Raw genomic sequence first — 23,653 nt, 5'->3', positions numbered from 1 at the left:
GTGGCAGAATGAGTTTAATTTAGATAAATGTGAGGAGTTTCATTTTGTAAGGCAAATCAGGGCACGACCTACATAGTTAAAGGGGAGTGTTGCTAAACAAAGTGTCCTTGCAGGTTCATAATTCCTTGAAAGTGGAATTGCAGGGAGACAGGATAATGAAGAAGGCATTTGGTACACTTTCCTTTATTGGTCAGAGCATTGAGTACAGGGGTTGGGAGGTCATGTTAGGCCACTTTTAGAAAACTGTGTGCAATTCCAGTTGCCGCCCTCTGGAAGAATGTTGTGAAACTTAAAAGGATTCAGAAAGCTTTACAAAGATGTAGGCAGAGTTGGAGGGTTTGAGCGATAGGAAGATGCTGAATATGCCAGGGATAATTTCCCTGGAGCATTGGAGGCTGATGGGTGGCCTTAAAGAAGTTTATAAGGGGTATGGATAGATTGGACAACCAAACTCTTTTCCCCATGGTAGGTGACTCCAAACCTAGAGGGCATAGGTTTCACGTGAAAGGGGAAAGATCTAAAACGGACCTGAGGGGCAACTTTTTCACACGGGGGTAGTGCATGTTTGGAATGAGCTGCCAGAGGAAGTGGGGAGGCTGCTACAATTACCCATCCAGATGCCTTTTAAACGTTGTATGTGAATAAGAAGGATTTAGAGGGATACAGGCCAAATGCTGGCAAATGGGATTAGATGAGTTTAGGATATCTGGTCAGCAAGGATGAGTTGGACTGAAGGCTGTGTTTCTGTGCTGTATGACTTTAATCATCTTGCGTGAAAACAGAAGTGTTGTTGTGAAGAGTGGACTTTCAGAGCAACTTTCAAAGATGTTTTGCCTTTACTGGAAGCAGAAGAAGTTACAATGAAATATTTAATTGGTGAGACAGCAACTGAGTACATGAGTACTTCTAGGATTTTGGTGGAATGTGGGAATTCATTGCACTGTGGGGGTGAAGAGCTTTAAGGCTGACCAGCAGTAAGGACAGTGTGCTGATTGGGGTGCCCAGTGAAGGGCTAGGTGGAATTTTGAGTTAAACTGCTCATTTCTGTCAGCCTTCGATGTTTTGTTTCCAATGCTGTCCATCAGGAGCGGTGAATGAGTAACTGGTATTGTTAGAAGCCTTACAGTTTTCAGTACTGCAGGAATGGCATTGTTACATCAGCATTGTAAAGGTTACAGGCAGCAGCGGGAGGCGTGGGCTGTGTTCACTAGAAATGATTAAGCGTATGTTTAGATAACATACATACAAGAGGGCGGGGGGGACTTGTCTTTTGATTTGCAGAAGGTGGGAGATTCTGGGAGCTGTGATCTGAGGCAAACACAACTGCGGTAAATCATAGAAGTCCTACAGTGTGGAAGCAGGCCAATCAGCCCATCAAGTCCATTCTGACCCCTCCAGAGAGCATCCTGCTCCTGCCCCCACCCATCAGGGAATCAAGGGTAGTCGGGATAATGCAAGTAAGAAGAGCTGAGATGATGGATAGATCAGCCACGATTTTAATAAATGGTGAAGCAGCTCAACAGGCCAAATGGCCTACTCCTGCTTCTATTATGACAAAACTATAACCCTGCCTTTCCCATTGGCTAAGCCACCTAACCTGTACATCCCTGGGCACTATGGGCAATTTAGTAAGGCCAATCCAAATCAAGGTAGATAAGCAATGTAGTGATGTGGAAAATGGACATCAGAGAACAATAGAAAGGAACAAGGAGAATAAACGTACCAGCAATTAAAACTGGATTCAAAACATTACAAACAATAAAACTAAAAGGTCAGTATCTGACTGTGTGCTTGTTATGAAGGGGTAGAGGTACTGTACCTTGAAGAGAGTTAACAAATCGAGCAGAACAAAATGTTCTAAACAAGATGGGAATGTAATATTTGGTCAACACAAATAGAGCAACTGGGTTGCCATGAGGCACAAACAAATTTAAATTTGGCCAATCAGTTTAAATTTTGCCCCAAAATACCAAAGTCCAATCAAGTTTGAATTAAGTATTTTGATAATATTAACACCAATAAAATGATCCGATGTTTGGACTAAAAACCGGGCATTTTTGTGAGTTTTAAAATTCTCTGTTGGACGTAAAGAGTAAAGTTGTTAAATTTTCACTTTAAATATTTACCTTTGGGATAGTTCTTTGCCTCTCGAATGTTAACATATTACTGCATGGGTGAATTATCTCTATACTGCTGGTTTAATTTAGCAGAGGGGGTTACCCGTGTCGTAATAGCGCTGCAACGTAACAAAAATGAATGAATTGACTACTCACATTGAAGAGAATAATTATGATCTGAGACTCCTTACAGAGACATAGCTTCAGGGTGACAAGGAGTGGATCCTAAATATTGAGGGGAGATGTGGCATTCAAGTCGAATGGGAAGCTAGGTAAAGGTAGAGGGGTGACACTGCTAATCAAAGCACTGACCACAGGGCAGTCTGGTGTCAGCTCAGATTTCAGGTCCTGGTTTCTTTGTCCTTGGTTGATCTTCCTGTTCCCACACAGTTGTTGTCTGTTCTCAGCTGTGCTTCATTTCTGCTGAAGCTTTAACCTCCTTTGACACCTTCTGGAACAATAAATCATTCACTCAATCAAAGTCCAACCTACAATCTCCCAGCCTGTAGATCATCCACACACAGAATATCATCATACCAGAAAATATAACAGAAAAGGCGAAAAATTAGAATTAAATAGGTGCTTGTGTCTGTTCATTGGCAAGTAAACTAGAAATAGGGGTCTGCCAGGATTCTTATAGTGCCCTAATTGAAGAATTCTCTCTCCCTTACATCTAAGTATTAGTACCCAGCTGTGATTTATAACAATATTTACATCAACAGAAATAAAGCATCTGTTGTGCAATACAGTATGGAACGAGACTTTTTCTCTCTCTCATGTGCGCGACACACACACACACAGTCTATGGGGTGAATTTGTATTTGCAGATACATTGTGCATTTTGCTCAAAAAATGCACAATCTGCAGGCAGACAATACATGGAATATTTTATAAATTCCACTTTGGAAATAGAATCAGTCTGACTCAAAAACTGGGATACAGACAGACTCTGGCCTCACACCTTTAATGCATTGTCTGAGTTGAGTTGTCATCTTTTCTAATAAAACCTTAAGTTATCTCGAGTAGGTGTCTTATCAGAAGTTCTGGATTTACATATTAATGACACCAGCAACTCATTCTAAAGGATGAAAGACTTTACAATCCAGGGTGCTTCAATGTATAATTTCAGTGGCATGACTCTGTAGTGTTTTGCTGTAAACTCAGTGTCTTATGATCTTATACTCCACAACCACCTGATGAAGGAGCAGCGCTCCAAAAGCTAGTGCTTCCAAATAAACCTGTTGGACTGGTGTCATGTGATTTTTATCTTTGCCCAGGTTAGGGTGAATTGGCCCTGCTAAATTACCCACAGTGTTCAGGGTTTTGCAGGTGTGGGAGAATTGTTAGAAGCGATTTGATTCCATCTTCTCGTGACTGTCTGTGTGAATTTTGGTATGTTCTCCCCCTTCTGTCTGTGCGGGTTACCTCTGGGTGCTCCGGTTTCCTCCCACAGTCCAAACATCTGCAGTTTCAGATGGATTGGATTCTTATGGTACCTAACTTGAGGAATTCTCTCTCCCTTACATCTAACTATTAGTACCCAACTCTGATTTATAACAACATTTACAGAAATAAAGCATTTGTTATCAAAATAGACATAGAGACAAACAGCATAGACATCGACATTTGCTTTCTCTCATGCACACACACATGCATACAAGTGTATAGGGTGAATTTGTATTTGCAGAATTATATTTAGAGATACATAGAACATTACAGCACAGTGCAGACCCTTTGGCCTTCAATATTGCATCGACCTGTGGGACCAATCTGAAGCTCATCTAACCGACACTATTCCATTCTCGTTCATATGCCTATCCAATGACCATTTAAATGCCCTTAAAGTTGGCGAGTCTACTACTATTGCAGGCAGTACGTTCCACACCTCTACTACTCTGAGTAAAGAAACTACCTCTGATCATCTGTCCTATATCTATCACCCCTCAATTTAAAGTTATATCCCCTCGTGCTAGCCATTGCCACCCAAGGAAAAAGGCATTCACTGTCCAGCCTATCTAACTCTCTGATTATCTTCTGAGTCACTTAAGTCATCTTTCAACCTGCTCCCTAAAGAAAACAGCCGCACGCCCCTCAGCCTTTCCTCCTAAGACCTTCCCTCCATACCAGGTAACATCCTAGTAAATCTCCTCTGAACCTTTCCCAAAGCTTCCACATCCTTTCTATAATGCGGTGACCAGAACTGTACGCAATACTCCAAATCTGGCCGCACCAGAGTTTTGGACAGCTGCAGCATGATCTCATGGTTTCTAAACTCAATCCCTCTACCAACAAAAGCTAACACACCGTATGCCTTCTTAACAGCCCTATCAACCTGGGTAACTTTCAAGGATCTACGTACTTGGAAACAGAGATCTCTCTGCTCATCTACACTACCAAGAATCTGACCATTAGCCCAGTACTCTGCATTCCTGTTGCTCTTTCCAAAGTGAATCACCTCACACTTTTCCACATTAAACTCCAACTCTCAGCCCAGCTCTGCAGCTTATCTATGTCCCTCTGTAACTGGCAACATCGTTAGTCAGTATCCACAACTCTACCGACTTTAGTATCATCCGCGAATTTACGAACCCACCTTCTATGCCCTCATCCAGGTCATTTATAAAGTGATGAAGAGCAGTGGACCCAAAACAGATCCTTGTGGTACCTCACTAGTAACTGAACTCCAGGATGAATATTTCCCATCAACCACCACCCTCTGTCTTCTTTCAGCTAGCCAATTTCTGATCCAAAAATTTGATTTTGTTCAAAAAATGCGCAATCTGCTGGCAGTCAATGCAGGCAGTACATGCATATAATATTTTGTAAATTTCACTTTGGAAACAGAACCTGTCAGATTCAAAATTGGGATACAGACTGACTGTGACCTCATACCTTTAATGCATTGTCTGAGCTGAGATGTCACCTTTCGTTACAAACCTTAAGTTATCTCGAGAAGGTGATTTGTAAGAAGTTCTGAGATTTACATATTAATGATACTTACAACCCATTCTGAAAGATTAAAGACTGATGGTTTGCCATGTCTGTATGTTTAGTTTCTCTCTGGTGTTGGTGTCAATGCCTTGACCCCGTGCCTGGTCGTTTCTAAAGACGCTGTATTGAAGGTTTATCCTGAATTTATACAGTTTTTCTTTGCTTCCCAAAATCAGATCTGCTCACACTGAGCAGTATCCCAATGTTGTGAAAGATGTTAACTTTCAGGTAGAGTTATTCTAAAGAGATGTTTTTACTTTTTTGGCCCTGTAAGATCCTGAATTAGCACCCTTCAGGAGAATTAGAGTGGAGTGAGAATGGATGGGGGGGGGGTGGGGGGGGCGGTGGGATGGTGCTTTCAATTTTGTGGAATAACAAAAGAAAAGATTTGTTCTGCAGAAAAAGAATTGCTTGTTGTGAATTTCTACCTGGACTGATGTCAAAGTGAAGATTTGAGACCGCCCAGGGAATCCCTTGTGGACTCAGATCTGTAAAGCCTCTCTCTTGGTTCGTCCCGGAAATCATACTGTTTGGAAGTCTGGAATAAAAACCTGTTATGGACAGTTTAGTATAATTTTAGTTATCCCCTTTATTCACTAATAGCATCACTGTGACAACATAACATTGATACCTATAAGCTAAACTAACTAGGTTCTAATAATCTAAGAGAGTAGGTTACCAGCTGTCCAGATGCCCAGCAGGCGACTCCAATGTATTGATACAAAGTGGCTTCCTTTCTACAAAAGTTTGAAAAAGGAATTGCATGTTCTTAATTAGACAGATAACAGTGAAAGACAATAATTCATAAGGAAGAAAAGCTCATTGACAGATCTGTGAAGCTTGACTAATCACTCCTACAGGCCCGAAGCCATTCGCTAGGTGGGAAAAACAGCTGAGTTAGGCGCCTGCGAGCGAGATAAACTCCTCTCATAAAGAGGTACCAGTCTCAGCTAATTGGAGAGTTCACAAGGTAACCTCGCACAGCTCACATGTCAGATACAGTTGTTTTATAAAACGGCTTCTTAGTAAGGAGGGCAAATGTTCAATCATAAAATGGTTTCCCGACACATTGTGCAAGAATCTCTTCAATATTCAACCTAGAATAAATTTCTAAGCTGGGAGCAGACTCCTGCTTTTTAAGCCCTAAATCATTCTGTCCCTGAGGCTGAGATGTTACCGTGAGGTTTCATTTAAACTGATTCATTCGTCTTCGAATGAAACATGCCTTCTTTTCAAGTTTGTGATTGAAATTCAAGTAAGACATAAGATCTGATTAGTTAGAATTGATAGTGAGGCAGTCTGTAAGGTCTGTAAAAACAGCAAGTAAGTTAAAGCTTTATCAATATTTCCTTTTAGAGAGTTTGCATTTCATAACCAGAATTGGCTACTCAAAAGCATCAAAAATTCTCAAAATGCAATTAAATTCAATCCATAGCAGCTAAGCACTAAGAGTTAATTTTCTACTGGATTCAACAGCCTCAGCACAAAACTGGTGTCCTTTTGAACTCTCAGGTCAGGGTTTTGTAACAGCAAAGATTTATTTTCTCTGTGACTGCCCTGCTTGCAAGGGGTATAAGAATCCATTATAACTGACAGCAACTGACCGTTAATTACAAAGCTTTTGATAGTACCAAGTTTCGTTTCAGGGTCAGAATCAAACACTCTCATTAATTTCACAAGGGGACGGCTGTGAATGTTATCACTTGGTGTCCTGTTCATACAGATTCACCAATGCTAAGGCAAACATTCTTAATTGTCTTACAGCACTTGGTAAGTCCAGGTGTCCCTGTCTTTTGCATTCTTTAAGATTCCCCCTTTTCTGAGCCTTGCTGTCTGTCTATTTTCTAGTGCAATAAATGTGTTCTATAATTCAGCATTACATTTAGTCTAAATGTTTAAAGACAAGTTTTAAGGCTATAGACCGTCTCAGTGACAATGATGACTTTTGTAATCTCTTTTTACAGAGTATTTGATCTGAAAACTGAAGTTTAAAAATCAACAGATGAAGGGCTTATGCCCAAAACACCGACTCTCCTGCTCCTCAGATGCTGCCTGACCTGCTGTGCTTTTCCACACTTTTCGACTCGGACTCCCAGCGTCTGCTGTCCTCAATTTCACGTCAATGTCTGACAGTCGTTCAGTCCATTGGGCCTGTAACGAGTTTTGACTAAGATTCTGTGAGAAGGAGCAAAGTTTTTTGGTCCCTGTTTCAGTCCGTTTTCAGCATCAGTGGGATGGAATGAGAGATCCTACTGTTACAGCGCACTGAGTGTGGAACCTAAAACAGTTATCCAGCCTGGAAAGAGGAATTCACGGTGGGGAGGGACTGTACACGTGTTTGTGTACCGCTGAAGCTTCAGCCATGGAGAAACCCGAGGAATCCCGCCCCGTGGAGAAATCTTGGAAGTGTGGCGACTGTGGGAAAGGCTTCCATGTCCTGTCTGTCCTGGATGCTCATCGGCGCAGTCACACTGGGGTCAGGCCATTCTCCTGCCCTGAGTGTGGGAAGGGATTCAGCAGTTCCTACACCCTGCTGAGGCACCACAGGGTCCACACAGGGGAGAGGCCCTTCAGCTGCTCCGAGTGCGGGAAGGCCTTCAGCAATTCCTCTGACCTACTGAAGCACCAGCGTGTCCACACCGGGGAGAGACCATTCGCCTGCCCAGAGTGTGGGAAGGGGTTCAGCAGTTCCTCCGCCTTGCTGACCCACCAGAGGGTCCACACAGGGGAGAAGCCCTTCAGCTGCCCCAAGTGTGGGAAGGCCTTCACCCAGGCCTTTTCCCTGCTGAGGCACCAGAGTGTCCACACAGGGGAGAGGCCATTCACTTGCCCAGAGTGCGGGAAGGGGTTCAGCGATTCCTCTGCCCTGCTGACCCACCGGCGGGTCCACACTGGGGAGAGGCCTTTCAGCTGCCCTGAGTGTGGGAAGGCCTTCACCCATGCCTCCAACCTGCTGACCCACCGGTGGGTCCACACCAGGGAGAGGCCCTTCAGTTGCCCCGAGTGTGGTAAGGCCTTCAGCAATTTCTCCCACGTGGTGATCCACCGGCGGGTCCACTCCGGGGAGAGGCCATTCACTTGTCCTGAGTGCGCAAAGGCCTTCAGCAATTCCTCTGACTTACTGAAGCACCAGCGGGTTCACACCGGCGAGCGGCCCTTCAGCTGCCCTGTGTGTGGGAAGGCCTTCACCCAGTCCTGCAACTTGCAGAGGCACCAGCGGGGGCACCAGTGCTCCCAACAATCGGATTCTGCCAGTGAGGCTGCTGTGGGTCACCCCCAGGACTGAACCTCCTGCCCAGTCTGATAGTGGGAGAGTTGGTGGGCTTGTTTTGTTTTCTGCTGGACTGCACCCACTCCCACAGTGGCTCAGTGGTGAGTAGCATTGCCTCCCAGTGCCAGGGACTCAGCTTTGATTCCACTATTGGGGCAACTATCTGTGTGGAGTTTGCACATTCTCCTCCTGTGCCTGTGTGGGTTTTCTCTGGGTGTTCCGGTTTCCTCCCACAGTCCAAAGGTGTGCAGGTAGGATGGATTGGCGATGCTAAATTTTCCCAGTGTTCAGGGATGTGTAGGTGTGGTGTATTAGTCAGGGGAAATGTCAAGTAATAGGGTAGGGAAATGGGTTTGGGTGGGTTACTCTTCAGAGGGTCAGTTTGAACTTGTTGGGCTGAAGGGCCTGTGTCCACACTGTAGGGATTCTGTGATTCCATGAACTTTGATCCATTGGGCGCTGCTGCTCGTTGAGCCCAGGACTGCACGTTCCCACTGAAACAATCTGCACAAACCTAAGCCTGCAAGGCCATTGGAGCAGAAGTTAGGCCATTCAGCCCATCGAGTCTGCTCTGCCGTTCGTTAGAGACAAAAATAAACTGCAGATGCTGGAATCCAGAGTAGGCAAGCAGGAGGCTGGGAGAACACAGCAAGCCAGGCAGCACCAGCAGTGAAGTCAGTGTTTCAGGTATTAACCCAAATCATTGACTTCTCTACCAGAAATGATTTACGAGGATGTTGCCGAGAGGTTGAGTAGACTGGGGCTGTTTTCCCTGGAGTGTCAGAGGTTGAGGGGTGACCTTATATGGGCTTATAAAATCATGAGGGGTATGGATAGGGTAAATAATCTCCCTGGAGGTTGCACAGTCCAGAACCAGAGGGTTTATGGTGAGAGGGGAAAGAATTAAATGGGATCTAAAGGGCAACCTTTTCATACAGAGGGTGATGCATGTATGGAATGAGCTGCCAGAAGTGGTGGAGGCTGGTACAATGGCAGCTTTTAATTGGCATCTGGATGGGGACATGAATAGGAATGGTTGAGAGGGATATAGGCCAAGTGCTGGAAACTGACCCTTTGGTCCAACTCATTCATGCTGACCAGATATCCGAAATTAATCGCGTCCCGTTTGCCAGCACTTGGCTTGTACCCCTCTAAACCCTTCCTGTTCATACACCCATCCAGGTGCCTATTGATGAGATTCCCTACAGCGTGGAAACAGGCCCTTCGGCCCAACAAGTTCTCACCGACCCTCCGAAGAGTAACCCACCCTAACACTACAGGCAACTTAACATGGCCAATTTCTCCGAACCTGCACATCTTTGGACTGTCGGAGGAAACCCGTGCAGACATGGGGAGAATGTGCAAACTCCACACACAGTTGCCAGAGGCTGGAATCGAACGTGGGAACCCTAGTGCTGTGAGGCAGCAGTGCTAACCACTGAGCCACCATGCCGCCCAAGGGTTTTGCATATTGCCACTGTCCCAGCATCCACTACTTCTTTTGGCAGCTCACTACATCCATACACCACCCTCTGCATGAAAACACAAGCAAAAGAAAACAGAATTTAGAATAGCATCCATTTATAAACCCGACCGTCACAACCTCCCCGCAACTTAAAAAGGAGCTGTTCAGATTTCCTGAAGCATTCTCATAAACACACCCCTACAGCAAAAAAGAACGGTCAGTTCAAACACAGGTTCTTACAGGAGAGACATTAGTGAGAGAGCTGAAAATGTGTTGCTGGAAAAGCGCAGCAGGTCAGGCAGCATCCAAGGAACAGGAGATTCGACGTTTCGGGCATAAGCCCTTCTTCAGGAATTGTAAGTGAGAAACAGTCAGCCAGAAACATTTGTTGAATCAGGGAACCTTTCTTCCCCCAGTAGCTTCAGACAGACTGCTCGCTAAAACTCAAACCAAATCAGGGTTAACAAAAAGGAGACCCGTCCTTTCATTGTCCAAGCGTTTTATAAAAAAATGTTTCAAACCCTTTTCCCCGATTGTTGCCCCCCCCGCCCCCCCCGCCACCCTGGCTATCACCTGATTGCCTGCAGAATTTAACTGAGTTTCCATCGACAGTGCCCATCTCTGGAAGTGTCAAGGGGTTTGATGCAATTTTGTTCTTCCAATACTGCTGCTGCATCGTTCTGGAGCGAGAACATAGAACAATACAGCACAGTTCAGACCCTTCAGCCCTCGCTGTTGTATCAGCCTTTTATCCAACTTGAAGATGAGAAGAGCCTGCACACCCCTCAATTTACTGCCGTCCATGTGCTTGTTCAGCAGTCGCTTAAATGTCCTTAAATGTATCTGACTCTCATTCCAACCCTGGAAGTGCATTCCATGCACTCATCATTCTGAGTAAAAAACCTACCTCTGACATCTCCCCTAAACCTTCTTCCAATTAGCTTAAAATTATGCCCCGTCATGACAGACATTTCTGACCTGGGGAAAAAGTCTCTAGCTATTCATTCTATCTATGCCTCTCAACATCTTGTATACCTCTATAAAGTCACCTCTCATCCTTCTTTGTTCCAATGAGAAAGGCCCTAGCTCCCTCAACCTAAGACATATCCTCCATTCCAGGCAGCATCGAGGTAAATCTCCTCTGTACCCTCTCTCAGCTTACACATCTTCCTGTTGTGGTTCTGTTCGCCGAGCTGGGAATGGGTGTTGCAGACGTTTCGTCCCCTGTCTCGGTGACATCCTCAGTGCTTGGGAGCCTCCTGTGAAGCGCTTCTGTGATGTTTCCTCTGGAAATTTTCCCTACACATCTTCCCTAAAATTAGGTGACTAAAAGTGAACACAATATTCCAAGTGTGATCTAACCAGTACTCCATACAGCTGCAACATAACCTTGCAGCTCTTAAGCTCAATCTCCCTGCTAATGAAAGCCAACATACTGTACACCTCTGTAACAACCTTATCAACCTGGGTGGCAACTTTGAGCGATCTATGGACTTGGACTCCAAGATCCCTCTGTTCCACCACACTGTCAAGAATCCTGCCTTTAACCCCATAGGTTGAACAAACAAAGGAGTTTGGTGAAATGAGAATCATTAGATAAATGCTATTGAGCGAACTGATAGTGCTATGGGCTGGCAAATCTCTGGGTACAGGTGGACTTCATCATAGAATTTTAAAAGGTGGCTAATGAGTTCATATTTGCATTAATGTTAATCTTCCAAGATTTATTAGATCAGGCAAATTTTCCTCAGACTGGAGAGTAACATATTTAATACTTCTGTTCTAGAAGGGAAAGATACATCATGGAAAATGAATCCCTTGAGTCAATGGCAATTAAACGTTTGTTTTTGAATCAATTAAGGAGATTATAACCACCATGTCAAAAAACTCGTGGTAATTGAAAAGAATCAGCATGCTAATATGAAAACAAAATGCTGTTTCACCAATTTATTCATAGAATTCCGAGAGTGCGGAAAGAGACCATTTGGCCGATCAAGTCCTGCACCAACCCTCAAGTGCATCCCACCCAGATCCAGACTGCCACCCTACTCCAGTAACCCTGCATTTAGCATGGCTAACTCACCTAGCTTGTACATCCAAGGACATTACACAATCCAGCATGGCTAATCCACCCAACCTACACATCTTTGGACTGTGGAGCCCCCAGTGGAAACTCACAAAGACATAGACACAACATACAAACTCCAAACAGATAGTCGACTCAAGGCTGAAATCAAACAGGTGTCTCTGGCCGTGAGAGGGAGCCACTGTGCTACCATGCCGTCCTAAAGGAATTCTTTGAAAGAGTATGGAAATTGAAGCCTGTGGATATACTGAACTTGAATATCCTAAAGGTGTTTGACATGTTTTCACGAAAAGCAAATTGCACAGAGGAGCTCATGGTGTAAAGTATAGTTATAGAACATCAACTGACTGGCAGAAAACAGGATATGCAAGAATGGTTCTTTTGTCAAATTGGTTGTATATTTGAAAGTATGGTGGGGTTCCAACAGGCATCTCTGCTGGCTCCTCAACTTTCTACAATTATATAGATGACTTACAGGAGGGGATCAAAGGTATGTGGTTACATTTGCAGGAAACACAAAAATAGATTGAGAAGTACATTGTGGGGATGACATATCAAGGATGCAGATTGTTAGATTGGTTAAATAAATAAGCAAAACTCTTGCAAGTGGTGTACAATATGGTAAAATGCAATTTATTACCTATTTGGAGAACAACCGCATAATTCTGAGATGCAGAGGGATCCAGGGGCCTTGCAAAGTCACAAGTTAGAATGCAAGCGCAGCAAGTGATTAGAAAGGCCAATGACATAAATGTAAGGAGATTATGCCTCAGTTACAGAGCACTGGTGGGACTACATCTTGAACACGGTGCTCAGTTTTGATATCCTTACCTAAGGAAGAATGAAAATGCCTTAAAGGCAATTCACAGAAGGTAAACTGGATTGACACCCACAATGAACAGACTGTTTTATGGGAAATCATTAGTCAGGCAGGTCTGACTTTCAACCAGAGTTTGGAATAGCAAGGGGTGATTTGATTGAAGTTTCTATGAGCCTGAATGGTCTTCAAAAGATGGATGTTGAAGGATGTTTACTTACTGTTGTGAACGAACAATTAGATCACCCATTTATAGAGTCATAGAGATGTACAACATAGAAACAGATCCTTCGGTCCAACCCGGCCATGCTGACCAGATAACCCAACCCAATCTAGTCCCACCTGCCAGCACTCGGCCCATATCCCTCCAAACCATTCCTATTCATATACCCATCCAAATGCTGGGGGATTGAACATTACCAAGAATGACTATTGCAGTGGTCAGAGCTTGAACAGTTCATTTACAGAACAAGTCTAAACGGTCTTTACCCTGTAAAGGTGTTGTGTGCCAGTTTGATACCAGTTGTGCTGTGGGCTACCCTGGTAAGCCTTGCCCTATCCAAATAGGTCACACTGCAAAAGAGAAGATAGGGAAATGTTATCTTTCGGTTACAATTTGTTTCTTCAAAGTCACAATAGAATATTTGGCAGGGATGAAGTGGTCTGTTATGTGCTGACTTCAGCAAAAGACTTTTTGACCCCTAATGGCACCAATGTCTTCCCAATTATGGGATGGGTGGAACTGTTCTGGGACAATAACCGCATCTCTTACTGAAAGACCCATCTATTGAACAGCCTCAAGGAAGTCACAAAGATAGGCAGGCCTCTTATTTGCAAGGTCCCTCCCTTACCTACACTAAACTTGGTTATTATTTTGAATAAAGTAAGTACTCCTCGTGCTGTAACTGTAGGAACATAGTCTCCCCTGAGTTTTGCACAGAATGGAAGCATCCAAAAGCTCTACAAAACAGGAATAGCACACTTTGGGATATGCAGCTCTCAGTGACTTTTTTTTGTAGAAGGATTTTCAGGAGTTATTAGCCATCAAAACCGTATTGATATTATTTGTGGTCTCACCCTTTTGGGTAATGAGACAACTGCTGCTTTATTGAGATCAGGATTTAAAATTTGAATTTAGGAGCAACAGGTGTATGTAGGTTTTTATTAACCACAAAATGGCATTTCAATTTTAAATAATATTTTAAAATAATATAACAAAATGGCTTCAGGTTATGATTTGACATTGAACTTGAATTGCTGCTTTGCTGAGTTGGTTGGATTTAGAAATAAAAGAGAACAATGGAGTTTGCATAATGTGAATCATAAGTAATTTGGTATTCGAACTAATCTTGAACTAGCAAGCATGGGATGATTTTGCACGTAAAACAATCTGTTTCCCAGGAAATATCATTGGACTAACCTGCTGTCAATCATGTCACCTTATTACATTTTATTGGTCTTTTCTTGTCATTAAGGCTGTGCTGTTTCAAAAATAAATAATGAGTAATTTTCAAAAGGAATTGTGTAATTTTGCCACGGAACATAAAGTTTTTAACCTGTGTTGCTGGACAAATCTGTGCTAGGCTGCCTTATTTCATTCAGCTCCCAGTGATTCTTTTGACCGATCTCGGGGGTCCAGACCTTCACCCTAACCTGCAGAACCCCGAACACTATGGATACACTTACCTCGGCCAGTCCACTCTAACCTGCACATCTCTGGACACTGCGGGTAAATTAGCATGGTCAACATACACTAACCAGACCATGGGCATTAATCAGTAATTTAGCATGGCTGAGCCCCCCTAACCTGCACATCACTACACTGTGTGGGGAATGAAGCTCGGCCAAGGCCGGGGCTGCCACGAGGTTGGAATTCTCTCCCGGAAATGACAGTTGATGGTGCCCTCACCAAGATGGCCGCCCGCGCTCCCCGCCCCAAGACAACATGCGCCTGACCCTCACAAAGATGGCGGCTGGTTGCCCGGACAACCCGAGAGCTCCTTCCCGGTGAAGTAAACACTGGGCCTGTGGGGCTTTTATTCGCGGCCTGCGGCCTCCCCCTAGGAGTTTATAAACTCCCCAGTCTCCCTCCTCCCGCGGTTCCCAATCCTACCCTGTCTCACTGTCTCCTCTCCCCGGGGGCAGGAGCCAGGTCTTGGCGCTCGGACCTGGCGACCTCCCCGGGATGTTTCTGAAACCTGGTCCTGTTCTGAAGAAGGATCCCCGGACCCGAAACACGTCCTCACATTTCTCTCAACACGAGCTGCCGGACCTGCTCAGCTTTTCCAGCGGTTTCTGTTCTTGTTCCTTCAGCCGCCGGCGCCATTCCTCTCCCACACTCAGTCACACTGTCTTCGTCCGGCCGCGGGACCTACACTGCACATGCGCCAGCAAACAAGGGGCGGGGTCCAGACAACGTCGTCACCAATTGAGAGGGCGTGGTTGGGGAGCCCTCCAACCAATCGGAGACAATGGGGGCGGGGCGATCGTTTTTCCGGCCCCCAGCCGCCAGAAAGGTGTTATTTAAAAAAGTTTCAAAGTAGTTTTTTAATAACTTTTCAGCCAGTTGTGAAATGTTATTCTAGACCTCTGGAAGGGTCAAACATTAGGAAAGTTTCAAACATAAACAAAGGGATAGTAAAAACGATAAATAAAAATAGGTAAGTTAACTTACAAAAGAAACCTCGCACTAAATATCAAAAAGGACAGCAAAAGCTTCTGTTGGTATGTTAATGGGAACAGAGTCGCTGAGCTAAGTGTGGTACCTTGGAAGATGAGAACTGTTAGTTCATTGGGGACACTGAAGTGGCAGAGATGATCTCAGTTTTTACGTTGGGAGACAACAGAACTATTCCTGTTAGAATTGGCAAGTCAGAGGCTGTAGAAAGGATAGAACTTAAACAATCAACATTGAGAGGGTAAAGGTACACAGCAAGCTATTTGGATTGAGGACAGACAAGTCGACTGGTGCTGATGGCCTACATCCTGGGTCCTGAAGGAAGTGGCAGTGGAGATAGTGAATTCATTAGTTACAAAATTCCAAAAATCTCTGAACATGGGAAAGATTCATTGCGTTTATTTAAGACTTGATATATATATGTTCTTGATTGTCAAGGGGATCAAAGGTTACGGGAAGAAAGCTGGAGAATGGAGTTGAGAAACATCTCAGCCATGATTGAATGGTGGAGCAGACTCGATGCACTGAATGGCCTAATTTATGCTCCTGTGTCGTATGATCTTATGGTTCCATTGGTTTGGAAAAATGCTAATGTAACACTTGTATGCAAAATGGGAGGGAGGCCATATGTGGGAAATTGCAGACTAGTTCGTTGAACATTTGTTATAGAGTCATGGAGATGGAGGACCGGAAAATTTGTGGCTGTAAGAGCTGCTCCTTTTTTGAGGTATTTTGAGTTTTGGAGGCGATTTCCTTGAATTCCAGGAACAGCTATTAATGTTTTATATGTTGATGCATTGTTTTGGAACTTTGGAGTAAAAAAAATCAAGACAACAGCAATTTTAAAATGGAGAAAGACAGCCAAAGGCAGTGAGCACATGGTCTGTAAGGGAGAGAGAGAGAGAGAGAGAGAAAGAAACGTATATTACTAACGGACACAGCAGTGAATCTGCATAGTTACTGCCTCTGCTGTTTGAAATCATGTCTCTCTGAACATCTTGGAAAAATTTAAAAACAGCAAAATTCACAGCTGATCTTGGAGGAAAATGTGTAGGAGAGCTCACAGCACAGGAACAGATTAGTGCACACTTTTTAACGTGTAACCTTGCTGTAAGTCTGCAGTAGTGAATAGAGTGGGTTTTTTTCTCGATTATATGGTTAGAGATTTTAGAAGTTCACCAGCGAGTCCACAACAGGGGAATGGCCAATCACCTGCTCCAAGCACAGGAAGGGATTCATCAATTCCTCCAGCCTGCAGACGCACTAGCGGGTCCACACCAGGCACAGCATGCTCACCTACTCTCAGTGTGGGAAGGGCATCACCCCCTCCTCTAACCTACGGAGGCACCAGTGAGTTCATGTGCCAGCAAAGGGTGATTGAAGGAACAAGGGCTGAGTGCCATTATCGACTGGACTATCAACCCAGTTCTGGGGACTCCTCGGGACACCTGGGTTTGAATCCCGCCACAGCAGATGGCGGAATTGGAATTCAGTCAGAAATCTGGAGTTCAGAATCTAATGATGAAATCATTTTCTGGGGAAAGAAAACCATCTGATTCACTCATGTTAGAGTCTGTCTGCAACCCAATCTTGAGTCAGACTGGTTCTGTTTCCAAAGTAGGGATTTCAAAGTTTGTGAGAAGATTTGTAGCTCGGGTGCTCGTTGTTGTGGTTCTGTTCGCCGAGCTGGGAATTTGTGTTGCAGATGTTTCGTCCCCTGTCTAGGTGGCATCCTCAGTGCTCGGGAGCCTACAATGACGCACTTCTGTGATGTTTCCTCCGGCATTTATAGTGACAACCAGAAGCGGCAGATACAAATCACTATAAATGCCTGAGGAAACATCACAGAAGCGCTTCACAGGAGGCTCCCAAGCACTGAGGATGTCACCTAGACAGGGGACGAAACGTCTGCAACACAAATTCCCAGCTCAGCAAACAGAACCACAACAATTAGGGATTTATAACATGTCACATGAATTGACTGCCTGAAGATTGTGTGCTTTTTGGGCAAAATATAATGTATCTGCAAATAAAATTCTGCAATTGCAATTTCACCCCAGAAACTGATTGGTGTGCATGTTAGTGTGTGTGTATGTGCAAAGAGCATGTGTTTGCATACGACCGTGCTTGGTAACGTATGTGAGTAATGGGGTACAAGCCTGTGTGAGTGGGATCACTTGTAGTGTGACATGAAACCAAGGTCCCTGTTGAGGCAATCCTCATGGGTTCCGAACTTGGCTATCAGTTATACAACACACATTGGAGAGGGCAGGGTGGGGCTTGTCTTACAATTTGCAGAAGGTGGGATGCCCTCGATGCTGTGATCCAGGGCAAACACATCCTAGAGGACATTCGTTCAGAGAGATGGAGCTGGAAGCCAGGCTGCACACATGTTGAGGGTAAAGTGGGAAAGTTAACCAGGCACTTTATTCTGGGAGATGGTCATTCCCCTCTGGAGAGAGCCTTTTGTTTGCATCAGTGGATAGGGTCAGGAGGGTGTAAGTGCAGGTCTGGCAGGTAAAGGGGATCTGATAGAGGGCTGCAGGTGGGAGGAGCTAACTGGTTGGGCTGTGGGAGTAAAAACAACATTGGGGAGGGGGAGGTGGTGGTAAGGGACAGAACAGTGACAGGGATGGTCTCCGTTCTCTGCAGTTGTCAGGAGGAGCACAGATGGCATTGGTGTCTGTTTGGTGCCAGGATTCAGGAACCGATGTGCTCAGGGCTGGAGGAGTGGGAAAGGGAGGTTGCAGTGGGTGTGGTTCAACAATGTCAGGAGGAGAGAGCCTCTGCTGAGGGCACATGAGAAGTTACAAACTACTGGGACAAAGCAGAACATCAAAGCTCTGGGTGGCTCAGTGGTTCGTACGACTGCCTGACAATGTCAGGGACCTGGATTCGGTTCCACTCTTGAGCAGCTGTCTGTGTGGACTTTAACACGTTCTCATTCTTCTGTCTGCGTGAGTTAACTCTGGGTGCTCCAGTTTCTTCTCACAGTCTATATATCTGCAGTTCAAGGTGGATCGGCCGTGCTGAAGTGTCCACATATGTGCAACTGAGGGTCGGTTAACCATGGGGAACTGTAGGAAAAATGGGTGGGTCTGGCTGGGATACTGTTTGGAAGGTCAGTCTGAATTTTATGGGCCAAATGGCCTGTCGGGATTATATGATTCTACTGCGTTAGCCAAGCATCTATTGAGAAACGATTGCCTCAGGTCTGCTGTGGGTGGAGTGGGTTCCAATTCATGAGACACTGACACCAGTTCTGAGGAAGGTGGGATTTGTGCTGTCAGTCCCCCAACCATTTGGTCCCCATCCACTCTCTCTCCTCACACTCTGTACTCACCAATTCTCTGTCCTCAGCCTTCTTCTCTCTCTTCCCCTCATTTTCTGCACCCGACCCTCTGTCCCCTGTAATTTTCTCTCTCTCTCTCTCGCTCTACCCCACTCTCCTGTCCATTGTCTCCCCCCTCTACCCGCTCCCCTGTCCATTCTCTCCCCCTCTCTACCCCACTCCCCCGTCCATTCTCTCCTCCTCTCTACCCCGCTCCCCTGTCCATTCTCTTCCCCCTTCTACCATTCCCCCATGCTTTCTCATGCACTCTTTGATTGCTGTATCTCTTTCTCAGGAAAGGGAGAGAATCAGTAGTGATGACTCTACCTGGAAGACAGGGGTGTGCAAGAAATGGCTGATCTTTAAAATTAAGAACAGCTAAAATATATTAAGTGTTTTTAAAAGCTGCAGTCATGTTTCTGAAACTTGCACTGAAATAGACGCATAGAGTCATACAGCACAGAAACAGATCCTTTAGTCCAACTCGCCCATGCCCTCCAGATATCCTAAATTAATCTCGTGACCCATTTGACAGCATTTCGCCCATATCTCTCTCACACCTTCCTATTCATATACCCACCCTGATGCCTTTCAAATGCTGTCATTGTACCAGCCTCCACCACTTCCTCTGGGCAGCTCATTCCATACACACACCATGAAAGTTACCCCTGAGGTCCCTTTTAAATCTTTCCCCTCTCACCCTAAACATATGCCGTCTAGTTTTGGACTTCCTCTATCCTGAGGAAAAGACATACAAAGCCGGACGAAATTCAAAAGGAATAAACTGTCGAGCCACAGGGAAAAATAAAATTGTGGCTGCAGCTTTTTTCTCCTATTCAAATCAGTCGGTAACGCCAGTACCTCCACAGAGCATACTGCGCATGTGCTGCAGTGTCAGCAAAAGCACTGCGCATGTGCTGCGGTGTCAACAAAAGCACTGAGCATGCTCGTCGCTGTCCGCGGAAACGGCGCTTGACTTTCTTCTGAAGGACCAATGGTGAGAGCCGGAGGACCGGAAGGAGCCTGGTCCTCCTGCCAATCAGAACCGCCTCTTTGTCTGAATGCGGAAGTTGGGCCGTGAGTTTCTGAAGTTGCTGTTGTTCCTCTCTCTCTTTGAATGAACTTCACCCCAGACTGCAACTCTGTCCAACATCTGTGGGTACCGCACTCTCTTTTCACCCACTTTTTCATTTCTCTTTCGTTCTGGGATTCAGTTGCTGATTTGCACGAACTGAAGGGAAAGGGAGTGAATCCAGGGAGGGGACAGACTCTGGAAAAGTTGGTCCAGGTCTGTGTCTCCGTTGGCAAACGCACAGCAAATGCAGTACCACAATGTAAAGTTAAAGCCTATTGCTTTTTAAAAAAAATGCAGAAAGGAGGTGCATGGTTTAAATGATAATATATCGGTATGTGGAGAAAGTGAGGACTGGAGATCAGAGTCAAGTGTGGCTGGAAAACACAGCAGGTCAGGCAGCATCCGAGGAGCAGGAGAGTCGACGTTTTGGGCACGAGCCCTTCATCAGGAATGATGTGTGGATGTACAAAGGGGGCTCAGTGTCCTCCTACACCAGTCACTGCCAGTTGTCAAGACAGGTGCAGCAAGTAATCAGCAAGGCAAGTAGCATATTAGCAAGAGGAATTGAGTTCAAAAATGGGGATGACTTCCTGCAATTGTGGGGTGGGGGGGGGGGGGGGGGGGGGAAAGGGGGGGTGTCATTGAATATATTCAAGACTGAGGTCATCTGACTTTTGAACAACAAAAAAGTGGATGGTTATAGGGGAAGGCAAGAAAATGGTTTTGAGACCATTACAGAATCATACAGCACAGAAGTAGACCCTTCAGTCCAACTAGTCCATGCTATGTTTGCATACTAAACTAATCCCATCTGCCAGTGTTTGGCCCATATCCCTCTGTCACAAAGCTGGTCCTTATTCTAAAAGCTGGTCCTTCTTCTCAATGATCCTACCAATGGAAACATCTTCCCAACATCCACCCTGTCCAGGCCAATCAGTATTCTGTATGTTTCAATGAGATCCCCCAAGCGTGGGCTGTAAATCAGCGTAAACCAAACCCTTCAGGATACAGCACGGACTAGGTTCAGCAAAGTGAGGATGGAGGGAGAATGTGTGGGATGGAGTTTTCAGCGTTTAGGAAATAAGAGTTCTGGTCTCCTTCCGATCGGAAAGATGTCATGAAACTTGAAAGGCTTCAGAAAAGATTTACAAGGATGTTGCCAGGGTTGGAGGATTTGAGCTATAGGGGGAGGTTGAATAAGCTGGTGCTGTTTTCCCTGGATGTTGGAGGCTGAGGGGTGACCATATAGAGGTTTATAAAATCATAAGCGGCATGGATAGGATGAACAGACAAAGTCTTTTCCCTGGGGTGGGGGAGTCCAGAACCAGAGGGCAAAGGTTTAGGGTGAGAGGGGAAAGATGTAAAAGAAACCTAAGAGGCAACTTTTTCACTCTAGTTTGTGTATGGAATGATCTGCCAGAGGATGTGGTGGAGGCTGGTACAATTGCAACGTTTAAAAGGCATCTGGATGGGTATATGAATAGGAAGGGTTTGGAGGGATATGGGCCGGGTGCTGGCAGGTGGGACTAGATTGGGTTGGGATATCTAGTCGGGTTGGACCGAAGGGTCTGTTTCCATGCTGTACATCTGTATGACTATGATGTTTCATTTTCATATCATTATTCAGCTTCATTTCCAAGTCATTGTAACCAAATGAAGTTTTCCTCAATACACACTTAAGGCTGTCTGGCTGCCCGATGTGTCCTGGATAATATGTGATCAGCAGGCATCCGGCAATCTACAGGAGTTGTCTTTTTTTTAGATTATTTACAGTGTGGAAAGAGGCCCTTCGGCCCAACAAGTTCACACCAACCCACCAAAGCGCAACCCACCCAGACCTATTCTCCCACATTTACCCCTACACCCAACACTACGGGCAATTTAGCATGGCCAATTCACCTAACCTGCACATTTTTGGACTGTGGGAGGAAACCGGAGCACCTGGAGGAAACCCATGCAGACATGGGGAGAATGACTGCGTGGAGTTTGCACAGTCGCCTAAGGCAGGAATCGAACCCGGGTCTCTGGCACTGTGAGGTAGCAGTGCTAACCACCGTGCTGCCCACATTATATTTATTTGACTGTACTGACCGCGATCACTTATTTTGTGAATTTTGTTGCAGGAAGACATGGGGAAAGAAATCTGAAACCAAATATCACATCAACCTCTGATGGAGCCACTTGATTCATTGGGAAAGGAATCAAGGAAATCATACTAAACATCATCTTCACTATCCTATCTAACTGCAACTCTGAAGGAATTATGAATCTGTACTCCAAGGTCTCTTTGTTCAGCAGCACTCCCTAGGACCTTACCATTAAGTCCTGCTCTGATTGCATTTTTGAAAAAACCAGCACCTCGCATTTATCTGAATTAAACTCCATCTGCCACTCCTCAGCCCATTGGCCCATCTGATCAAGATTCTGTTTTAATCAAAAGTAAACTTCTTCACTGTCCACTATACCTCCAATTTTGGTGTCCTCTGCAAACTTACTCTACCTATGTTCACAGCCAAACCACTTATATAAAAGAAGAAAAGTAATGGACCCAGCACCAATCCTCGTAGCACACACTGGTCACAGGCCTCCTGTCTGAAAAGCACCCCTCCACCACCACCATTCCCTGTCTTCTACCTTTGAGCTAGAACTTTGAAAAAAATAATTGAGGTCAAAATGCCTCCCCTCGTTGTGGTTCTGTTCGCCAAGCTGGGAATTCATGTTGCAGACGTTTCGTCCCCTGTCTAGGTGACATCCTCAGCGCTTGGGAGCCTCCTGTGAAGTGCATCTGTGATCTTTCTGCCGGCATTTATAGTGATTTGTATCTGCCACTTCCAGTTGTCAGTTCCAGCTGTCAGCTGCAGTGGACAGATACAAATCACTATAAATGCCGGAGGAAACATCACAGAAGCGCTTCACAGGAGGCTCCCAAGCACTGAGGATGTCACCTAGACAGGGGATGAAATATCTGCAACACAAATTCCCAGCTCGGCGAACAGAACCACAACAACGAACACCCGAGCTACAAATCTTCTCCCAAACTTTGAATGCCTCTCCTCCTCTTCTCCTGCTCACAGTACGCTGGCTGTAGCCAGCCAGCTGAGAGTCAGTCCTCAATGGAGGAGATTCCAATCTCCTGGGGTTTTTTTTTTAAAAACTGAGGTGGCTAAATCTCTTGGTTAAACTTTTTTTAAAATCCCCTCACTAACACTACTGCGATAGTGCTCATTTTTTCCCCAGCACCCATGTTGTGTGTGGGGAGGTGTGAGATAGCAGACACATTCAATTTTGCTCAAAGCACACAATCTGCAGGCAGTCAATCCATTAATATTTTATACGTTCCAACTTTGGAAGTAGAACCAGTCTGACTCAACATTAGGAGACAGGCAGGCTCTAACCTCACACCTTTAATACATTCTCTGAGCTGAAATGTCACTTTCAAATTACATTGAGAACGTTCCTTATAAGTCATTCTGGGATTTACATAGTAATGAACTGAAACCTGCAACCCATTCTAAAAGATGAAAGACTTGATAGCAATCTAGATTTGTTCCATTCAGTTGTATGACACTGTAATTTTTTAGTTCAAATTCTATGTCATGATCCTGCTCCACAACTACCTGATGAAGGAACAGCACTCTGAAAGCTAGTCCTTCCAAATAATATCAGATTATATTCCAATACCTTTGTCTGATTTTTACCTTTGTTTCTCATGAACACAGCCCACACGTTCTCCCGCAGGCAGTAACCTTTACAATGCTGATGAAATGATGCAGTACCTGCAGAGATGAAAAACTTAAGTTTTAATTTTAATTCTGTGTCTTAT

General features: G+C 44.9%; 1 long non-coding RNA gene and 1 pseudogene across 3 annotated transcripts; both read right to left on the bottom strand.

Annotated features, from left to right (window-relative positions):
- The window catches only part of LOC132807535 (zinc finger protein 721-like), a 73,609-nt pseudogene that overhangs the window by 11,723 nt on the left and 38,233 nt on the right, over positions 1-23,653 (bottom strand).
- Positions 2,402-15,120, bottom strand: LOC132807532 (uncharacterized). 3 transcript variants are annotated; one of them, XR_009641970.1, is made up of 3 exons: positions 14,994-15,120; positions 13,237-13,320; positions 2,402-2,568 (listed from the first exon to the last, which is right to left on the bottom strand). It is a non-coding gene; the product is annotated as an uncharacterized LOC132807532 (long non-coding RNA). The 3 variants fall into 3 exon arrangements; XR_009641971.1 differs by lacking the exon at positions 2,402-2,568 and adding an exon at positions 9,864-9,911; XR_009641969.1 differs by lacking the exon at positions 2,402-2,568 and adding an exon at positions 12,335-12,761.

This window comes from Hemiscyllium ocellatum (assembly GCF_020745735.1).
Source record: "Hemiscyllium ocellatum isolate sHemOce1 chromosome 27 unlocalized genomic scaffold, sHemOce1.pat.X.cur. SUPER_27_unloc_18, whole genome shotgun sequence".
Taxonomy (NCBI): Eukaryota; Metazoa; Chordata; class Chondrichthyes; order Orectolobiformes; family Hemiscylliidae; genus Hemiscyllium; species Hemiscyllium ocellatum.
The sequence above is the reverse complement of the archived record's forward strand: the minus strand, read 5'-3'. Positions and strand labels throughout refer to the sequence as shown.